This window comes from Argiope bruennichi, chromosome 7, assembly GCF_947563725.1.
Source record: "Argiope bruennichi chromosome 7, qqArgBrue1.1, whole genome shotgun sequence".
Lineage (NCBI taxonomy): Eukaryota > Metazoa > Arthropoda > Arachnida > Araneae > Araneidae > Argiope > Argiope bruennichi.
Window position 1 is genome coordinate 48213811 of NC_079157.1, and position 10432 is coordinate 48224242.

Sequence of the window (10432 nt, forward strand, 5' to 3'; positions counted from 1 at the left end):
GTTGAATCATCATGACTCCATTGTTTCCATTCCAATGTTATTAATGTTAAGTTTGATCAATTTGTGTACAATTTCTTTCTGTCTTTATCAAAAGAGGCTGCTTTAAAAGATAAATGGAAATGGATATATAATTTCATTTACTCATTTAAAAAAAAAAAAAAACTAGGGGGAAAATCATTTTTTTATGTCATATGAATGCTAAATTGTTGTTAAACTGTTAATATTTTTAGTTTTTTTTTCTGTTAAATATTTCGTTTTTTAATTCATTCATAAAAGTATTATTGCCCTAAAATATTCTTTGTGCTTCCAGCAAATTTTGTCTGCGGTGAAGCATTCCTACACAATACTCCTGCATGTCTTTCAACCACTTGTTGCATTGTTAAAAGTTTGTTGATCACATATTTGAGTTGTGTAATTCTCTGTTTTGTTAACTCATTCCTTGTTGTTTCTTGTCTGCAGTCGGGCATTTGTTTAGTGTGAGTGTGATTTCATTTGTGAATAAGAGACAGGTGCTCTGTAATTTTATAGAGTAAGTGAAATGTACAGAATATTTTAATTTTAACTGTATATTACCTTATATTGTTGAATACCTGATGTCCAGTGTACAAAATTGGTGATTTGTAAATAAAGTATGTCATACTTTTCAAGCTTGGTTGTTTTCCCTCATTGTTTTTCTTTCTTTTGAAGCCAGCAAAAGATGTTTTTATGTTAAAGCAAATCATTCAGAGTTTATATCGGGGGGAAAAAAACTTATAGTAATAGCATCTTTTTAGTGGGAAATACAAAAAAAAAATCACCTATTATCGGAAATGGAGGAAAGAAGTTTCTCTAGAGTTTTCGAAAAGTTTGATACCCTTTCTATTTGTTAGCCAAAATCTTTGCAATTCTGTAGCATAAATAATAGTTAAATATTGTGGTGTTACTCTGGTTCCAAATAAATAGTTAAATATTGTGCCAAACTGAGACATTGTCTCCAGTTATTAAATATAGGTAATAATGTATTATAAATAGAATCAATAACAGTAAACAAATGTTGGTACTAAACTTTGATGCTTTAACACTAATGCCATGGGTGGGTTTTTTTGTTTTTTTTTGAAGAGTTTATTTTGATTAAAATATTTTTTCTTCTAGTTTTTTATTTTTAGTTTATGATATAATGCAATGATTTTTAATTTGACGACCTAGAGTTTTATCATATTATAATGCATATTTATGCATACATATTTTTATTCTATACTAGAAACAAACTAAAAAATCAGTCATACAAATGTTATATATTAATTATTTAAATTAGTCAGAACTTTATATTAAATTATGCATTTGAATAATTTATTTTAACAATATACAGTAGAGAAAATTTGAAACTAGTTTTAATATTTATAGTATTTCTCTTTGTATAGTATTTCTATTTTTCTTTGATTTTTAGTATCATAATAGACATAGTTGTTAACCCTTATGTTCATTTTGTATAGTATAACATACATACAACTTTATAAAAATATACTACCACTATAAAATAATTTTTAACTTAGTTTTATTACACGATTTTTTAACTTATTTTTTGATGTTATTTATAGTTGAAAGAAGCTACCTATATACATTTTTTTTTTTTTTTTTTGCTTTTCTTCAAAAAAGCAATCTTGCCACGATAAGGGTTAAAAATAAGATATGTCCTAATACTAATTCAATAATTTACTAAACCACTTAGGGGCAAGTCTTCCTGTATTTAAGCTTACTTAAACCTCAATAAAGAATTTTTGAGTAGTTATTCTCGTATCAAACTTTCTAAACTGAACAATTATATCAATATCATGGTGCAGGGTAACTGTTCAACTATCCAGTTAGATTGCTTGGAATCTATATTGGTGATAAATTGTCACCCCAAAAATGCAATTTCATCCTTATATCTTCGTTTGGTTATGAACATTGAAACTGAAGTTAATAAAAGATACCTGTATCAACACTCGCTTTGTGAAGTATTTACAGAAGATCCAAGTCTTTTTAACATAACTTTTTCATATAATCTAAAAATTAAACCACTTAAAATTAAGACATTGTGCACTATCGTATATCATATTATAATTGGAAATATGCTAAAAACTTATATATTTATCAATTCTTATTTCAAGAATAAAGCCCAAATCTGCAAAAGTGTTTTTTAAAAGGAAAGCCCCTAAAGAAATTTATCTACATGTCATCATAAGAGCTTTTTAGATTGGAATAAGAATACCTTCTAATACATTGTATCCTATGACCAAACATGGATGGTTCTAACTCATTACTAATGTCTCACAATTTGAAAAAAAAAAAAAAAAGTCACCTTGGATCAACCCTAGTTTTCAATACTAAACCAAATAAGAGGTTTAAATTTTTGACGAATAAGCAATTAATTGACAATTTAAATAAATAGCATATTTATTTACTCTTTTTTTACTACTCTGCTTTTTTTAATTTCTTTTTTGATGAATATACAAGACAGGTTTGCTCTTTATATTAGTTATTATTATTATTTTTTTTATTTATTTATTTTTTTTTTTTTTACTTTCTAATGTACGAAGTATACAAAGAAGTATTGTAACTGTCAAAAAGATTGTGCTTGAGCTTTTGATGAATCTTTACGTTTCAGATCTCTCTGAGTCTGAAAAACACATTTTTGGAAATGTCTGTCTGTCTATAAACACAAGATAACTCATAAAACGCTTTACGATATGCGGATAGAATTTGCTAGATTAACTATACACCACATTTGTAAATTTCTATCAAATTTTGAACGAAGTTCATTCAGAGAAAGTCTGTCCGAATACGAGTGAACATATTCAATGCAAAATATAAAGAGTAAGCTAAATAAAGTTTGACGCTATAGTGGGTGTGATGTGATTTTCTAAGGAACTGTCCAGTTTTAAATACCCTATTTTTAATTTACACAAACACTTATTATTACAGACACACATAGAAAATTAGGTAAAAGAAAACAGTATGGTGGAGGGATTCCGCGATTTCCAACCGAAAGCATTTGGCGTTAACGCAAGGGTTGCGCGTAGGGAAAAAGTCGACCTCAGGATGCAGGTCTGCCATTCAACTGCTTGTCTTGTGTAAAATGCCACAAGGGGGCGCTCTCTGTTCAAAGGGAAAAAGAGGTGCTGCAATGCATAAATTTAGCATCTAAAACGTAAATTCTTATCAAATGTTTAACCAAATTTATCTCATATCTGTATATCGGTGCTTTCGCATGCATATTAATGCGATAATTGAAATAAATAAAATTTGGTGTGCGGTCCAGCGATTAGATTTTAATTTGATGTTTGTTAGAAAGTTTTGGAAAGAGCTCTCCTGTTGATTTCCTTTGCTGAAGCATTCATCTGTCTAGCAATAACTTCGATACCTTTTCCTTCAATGTAAAAGCACAGAATAAAACCAGCGAAATTGGTCTCTCCTAACCTTTTTCGTATACTCTAATTAAATGATATTCCCTTCCCTTGCTTAAGTATTGTGGAACTTAAGCTAGACCGTGAACACTACAAGTGCTCAGATTTTTATTTTCAGGACATCACACATGAGTCTATGGATATGAAGAATATCTCCATTAGGATAGTAAAGAAAACCGAGTATGCATTCGGAAGGCTTTTTCTTTTGACTGATTGAAATCAAAATGTGATACGGAATTTAAATTATAGTAAAAAGATAATATATGAAACTTAATTTCTCCACGATGCTGCGTTTGTGAGTTATTGCGTTTCACATATCTGGACATACAGATCGATAGATATGTAACGACTTGCGAGGATAAAACCTGGGACCTTGTGGTTCGCAACCGAGTGACATGTCCACAATACAAAAGCAACTGCTCGTCCAGCGTAGCTGTTAACTGGCTTATAAGCTTTCACCACAGACTCTCCCTCCAGAGAGTCGGAGGTGAGACGAACGATATGGGTGTTGAGTGGTGATATATTAGCTGTTGAGTCTAATGCGCCTGTACCCATTTGAGCAGCGCCAAGCGTGTGTGGGTGAGTGGTTGCTGCGTCAAGTGAGTCTGACGACTTTGGTTTGCTGTGGGTAGATGGCGCCACAACAGCTGTACGAAGGTTGAAAGTTTATCGCCCGAGGTCACCAATGTGCGGTTTGTGGTGAGCGAGGATAGAACCTGGGACATTGTGATTCGCAGTCCAGTAACATGACCACGATACAAAAGCAATTGCTCGCATAGCGCATCTGTTAACTGGCTTATAAGCTTTCACCACAGATACGATGTTCATTCTTTTTAACGAGTACTTAAAAATTACAAAAAATTAAAAAATATGATTTTTTTTCTTTTTCTGTCGTATTCTTAAAAAGTTGGCTTCACTTGTAGTATCATAACTTCCTTTGGTATTTTTAAAACAGATCTTCACTTTTCTAAAAATATCGAAAGAAGGCTTTCAGACCTCGGAAGACTTAATAGAGGAAAGCGCCTTTTGATTATTTTTATGCAGGAAAATATAAACGATACAATAATTTTTGAGTTGAAACATGGAAATTTAGCGTTTTAGAAATTAAAAGTTAATACTATTATTTTGAGTATGAAAACATTTTTTTAAACATCGTAATGGATAAAAAGGGATCCGACACAAAGTAGAAGGGATGCTAGTGAAATTTCATTTTGTCATGAATTATGTTCATTAAGGTGTAAAATACAAGGTGCTAGGAATTCCTGCTTCAGTTCAGTTATATTAACGTCCCGTTGTAAAGCAACACTAGGGCTATTTTGGGACGGACCTCGTCATTTTGAACCGCTGTCAGATGACGAGGACGACACCTGAACTGGCACCCCCTTCTCCACACCAGCGGGAGGACGTTTGGCATGACAGATTTAACGTGCAACAGACCCCCTTACACGACGGTTCTTCGGTGGAATCTGGTCTCAAACCTGAAACCCTACGGCTCACAAGCCGAGACCTTACCATCAGGCCACCGCGGCCTCTAAGAATTCTTGGATAAATTGCAAAAGTATGTAAATGAAAAATTATGAATAATATCGTTTCTTTGATGCTATGTAGTACTAATATATCACATAAGGTTTTATTTCACAGCATTGTTATATCTTAGAATCCAATAGATGGCGCCTCGTACAGTTTGGTGATTTAATGAAAAAATCACATTTTATAAATATATCAAGCATTTTTCAAAATTATTCTTTAGATATTTTTGAAGTAAGATAATGGAAAGATTTTGAATATAAAATGCCTTGCAGTACTTTGATGTGTTTAAAGCAATATATCACATATGTAGAATTCTTCAAATACTTGCAGTTACATAGTGTAAAATTGAACATAGTTTGAGAGTACTGCTTGTGTAAAGAAGACCACCCCGCCACCACTGAACTTAGCAGTATCGACAGGATAGTTTGAGTGTACAGTTCGCAATTAAAAGATCTCGCATTAAAATTTATTATATTTAACAGTTCTGATGTACGTAATTAAAATGTTGTTTACTTTGTGTGATTACCTTACTTTTTGTTATCTTTTAATTTTGTTTTACATAATTATGTAATCTGGCCAATATTCAATTGACACCTTTTATAATTTTAAGCAAGTTATCAAATTGATGCCACAAGTTGACTCCTATCGTCCTGAGGCACGCGAATAAATATGAATGACCGGACCACTGAGACAACATTGACGAGAACTGAGATTGAATTCTAGGGGCGATCACTGGTTACGGCACAACACTTCCCTTTCGAAATATGTCCCCTCATCAGAAAGGGGTAACTGATCCGACACCATTTCTGTACCCACCGGGTGGCGAGAACCAACCACCATACTGGAACCTTCTCATTCTCATATCTGAGATGCCTCCCGATAAAATTATAAAATTATTATAAAAAGTTTTTTTTTTCTTAAAATCAAAGTGATAAAAATTATTGGCATTCGGATTTCTAGTCCAATTTATTGTCGCATGAAAATGTTTTCGGTGGATTCATTCGTCAGTGATTATTTTATTTCAGATAGTTAGTTATATTAACGTCCCGTTGTAAAGCAACACTATGGCTATTTTGGGACGGACCTCGTGATTTTGAGCCTCGGTTAGATAACGAGGACGACACCTGAGCGGACACCCCCTTCTCCTCACGTCTCACGCCACACCAGCGGGAGGACGTTTGGCATGACGGATTTAACGTTTACGGATTTAAGACTCATGACGGATTTACGGCTCAAAAGCCGAGACCTTACCACCAGGCCACCGCGGCCCTCAAATTTATTTCGGAAAATGTAGCCATTATTAAAGAGATGTGCAATACAAAAATTATATTTAACCCTTTATACTCGGATGCTGACTCTCACTCACCATTCAAGACGGTGCATCATTCTGACGTTCTATTTGTTTATTTTTTCAATTTTGATTGTTAAAAACGCCTACAGGTTAATGTAAAAAGATGTAGATTAATTTTCAAAGAAATTTGAATTAAAACAATTATGTATATTTATTTTTCAAAACAATAAACACATTTTTGTATTAGATGAATAATTATGCATCGAATTACTTCGCCGAGTACAAAAAATATCTGAATTTATCTCAAACAAAATTTCAGCCAAACATCATAAAAAGCCTCGGTAGCATAAAAAGAGCAACTAAGAAAATTGAAATTTATTGTTTAAAAATATATTTACAAATATCTTTAAAAATTATTGAAATTAGAGAAAAACAGCATTTAAATAAATTGATATACTAAAAAGCTAATTTATACAATTTTGAAATAATGATAGCTTATGAGATAATAAGTGGTAAAAATAATTTTGTGCAACAATACTATCATAAGTTATTGAAAAAAGTTAAAATTTAATTAATTTTTGTAGATTATTAATCTTTAATTAATAATCTACTATTCTGAAATACCTTCCGATAGTGAACATCTACTATTCTAAAAGTAATGATGTGCATATTTGGTATGTCTACGTCCAAAAATTTATCTCACAATATGTTTTGAAATTGTTTTTGAAACATATATTGCATAATTCATAGAAAGTGTGTCGGCCTATCGACATTATCATTTCATAATGGATGAAAAAGTATTTATGTAACGTTTAATATTTTATTTAAGAATGAAACAGAATAATAAGAATTTACCTAGAACGATGTATAATGTAGGCCATCAATATGCTTGCCAAAAGAAGATCAAATATTCTGTTAAAGAAATACATATATATATATATATATATATATATATATATATATATATATATATATATATATATATATATATATATATATATATATATATATATATATATATATATATATATATATATGAAAAGGAAGTCTATGAAGCAATTTCAAGAATAATTCGAACTATTTTTGGCGTACAACAGGAAATTGAGAATTCTCTTGTAAATAATTGCGGTTTCACGGAAAGGTAGTAGGTTATCGCAACAAAATTGCGAATATAGGATGCTATTGACAAACGTTTCTTGATTTTACTTGCATAAAAATATTGAAATTTTATCATTAATGACCTATACATTAATGACCTATTTATTAAAGTGACAATTCAATGAAAAAAAAAATTAGCAAACGGTAAAAACCGTCAGAATTGATTTTTCTGAATTTTTTGGCTTATTCTCTAATGAGGAATTACCTTGTCCTTCGTTCCCCTTCCCCCCCCCCCTACAAGTGGATCTTACGCAACTCTTTGAGGCCGCGGTTGCCTGGTGGTAAGGTCTCGGCTTCGGAACCGGAGAGCTTCAGGTTCGAGACCGGACTCCACCGAAGAACCGTCGTGTAAGGGGGTCTGTTGCACGTTAAATCCGTCCTGACCAAACGTCCTCCCGATGGTGTGGTGTGGAGAGGGGGGTGCCAGCTCAGGTGTCGTCCCCGTCATCTGACAGCGGTTCAAAATGACGAGGTCCGTCCCTAAATAGCCCAAGTGTTGCTTTAAACGGGACGTTAATATAACTAAACTAAACTAAACTAGGCAACTCTTTGAAGGGTAATAGTGCTCAGATTTTTATTTTCAGAGTCTACTATATGAAAGTTTCATGCTTAGTAGTATAGTGAACAAAATGAATTATGCATTTTATATGCCTTTTTTTGCAATGGATAGAAACAAAAATTTAACACAGAATTACAATTTTAGTAACAAGATGATATACTGAATTTCATTTATTAAAGTCGTTGAATTATTGCGTTTACATGAATGAAAAAGTCCAGACTGACAGACAGTCACCCTTTGATTGATGTCATTCGAAATTTGATAACTATTTGCAATTTAGATATTTAAACTGTGTACTACATTTCATTTACCAGTTTTATTTCAGTTATTGAATTATTGCGTTTACTTGCATACCAAAATACAGAGTGACAGAAAATCAATTCTTTAACAGATTTAAAATTAACATAATGATCTACAATAAATGCTTAATTTGTGCACCACACTTTATCCTTATAGCTCTTAATGTTTCACGGTTATGTATTTACTTGCACTCGGACAGCCAGGCTAACTTGCTGTGATTGGGTATCGTTCAGCAGTTGATAGAAATCTGCAGATTTATTATAATGATTATTCAGCAAATAGCATACGTCTAGCTCAAAGTGTCATTGACACTCAGAATACTTGATTTATTTACTTGTATTGATTTGTTCACAGACAAAGCAGTAGACAAACAAATAATATTTTTTAAAATGTGTTTTTTGAATTCTAGAAGCTTTAAAACATGGAGCGTCGTCAAAATTTCGATATCAGATTTTTTTTGACGATTATATTACTTTTTCTTTATACAGTAGACTCCCGATTATCTGCGGGCCGGTTATCCACGCCTGCCGCATTAAGTTTTTTTTTTTTTTTTTTTTTTTTTTTTTGCTTCTAAGCAAAGAGAAAATGCTTCCAAAGCAAGAAGCAAACACAAATGACTGATTTCTTCAAAAAAATGACTGTAAAACTGTAGTTTTACAGTTATGCTTTTGTTATTACATAATACATTACAGTATTAAAACAGCACATATGTATTCATTTTTCTGTGTATCCTTGACGCCTCTCGTAAGTACAAAGCATTTTTCTGTTTTCATTAACAAAATGCATTTTAGGTTAGTTTTGAGTGATATACTAAAATATTAAGCGTTAGTTAAACATTTCCTGCTGTTTATTTTACGTTTTATTGTACATAAAACGATTTTTCAAAGTTGGAATGACTGTTTTCTCTTTTGCTATACCCGTTTTTAGCTTTTTTCGGATTATCCGCGATTTTTGTTATCCGGGCGGCCGCGCCACCCAATTCCGCGGATAATCGGGAGTGTACTATATATGCTTCGTACACAAGAAAGTTATAAAAAAAATTATTGTTGCAAGTCAAGGTCGGATTAAGCGCCGCACAAGTTTCATCCTTTCTCTATATTTCTCTTTGCAAAATCAGAATTGTTTTATTGATTTTAATTTAATTGTTATATAAAATGTCTAACTTGCAAATTTTGACAAAGTGAAGGAATAAAATACACATTTGCGCATCACTGTAAAAAGAGCAGGTTTCATACTCATTAATAAAGAAGTAAAAATTTGAAGTATTTAAAAAAATGGTATAAACAAAAACAAAAGCTTACAAATTTTTTAAGCACATTCTAAATACTTAATATAAAACTTGCCAGAGATATTACCAGAAAAACAACTGTGAAAGTGAAATTAGACTACAATGTTTTTCAAGCGAATTCGAAACTGGAGAAAGAAATTTGTTAAAACTAATACGATGATTTTAATTTAAATACTTGATTTACGATACTTGACCAATTTGGATGTGTTCAAGTGCGTGACTTTATAAGTCAAATAAGACAGAAGAATAAATTATAAATAAAATGCTGCAAAAATATCTTAGAAATATTTCGATACTTGATTTTAATTTTGAATACCTGATTTATATTTGGTTTTAATTCCTACGTATTCAAGTGCATGAACTTTCTGAGAGAGTAAGAATATATTAGTTTAAAAATACTGGGAAAAAAATTTGATGCTTCATATCATCTTGGCAATTCTATTTTTTTTTTTTTTTTTTTTTGATGATTAGCAGTTACAATTAATTTTTTGCTTTGAACGTTCCATTCATATTGTTTCTGATAAATATTGTTTATATTGTTTGAATTTTTATTTTTTATTTTTTGCTTAAATACGAGTTATACAAAAGGGAAAAATCTGGTAAAATTTTCAGATCGATACCTATATTAGTTTTTGAAAAATTAATCTTCATCTAAAAAACAATATCTAGTTCTGAAAGTGTTGCTTAACGATTTCAAATAATTTTATAATGATTGATTTTTAGGAAAGAGTGGTGAGAATGAAATATGAAAAAGAAACAAAATTTTACCCTAAGGCAACTGATTCTCAAAAAATATTAATCGTAGAATTAGGTGCGTAACGGTGCGTGACACAAGTCATTGGAAAATGCGTCCATGCATAATGACTGGCATAAACTTAAAA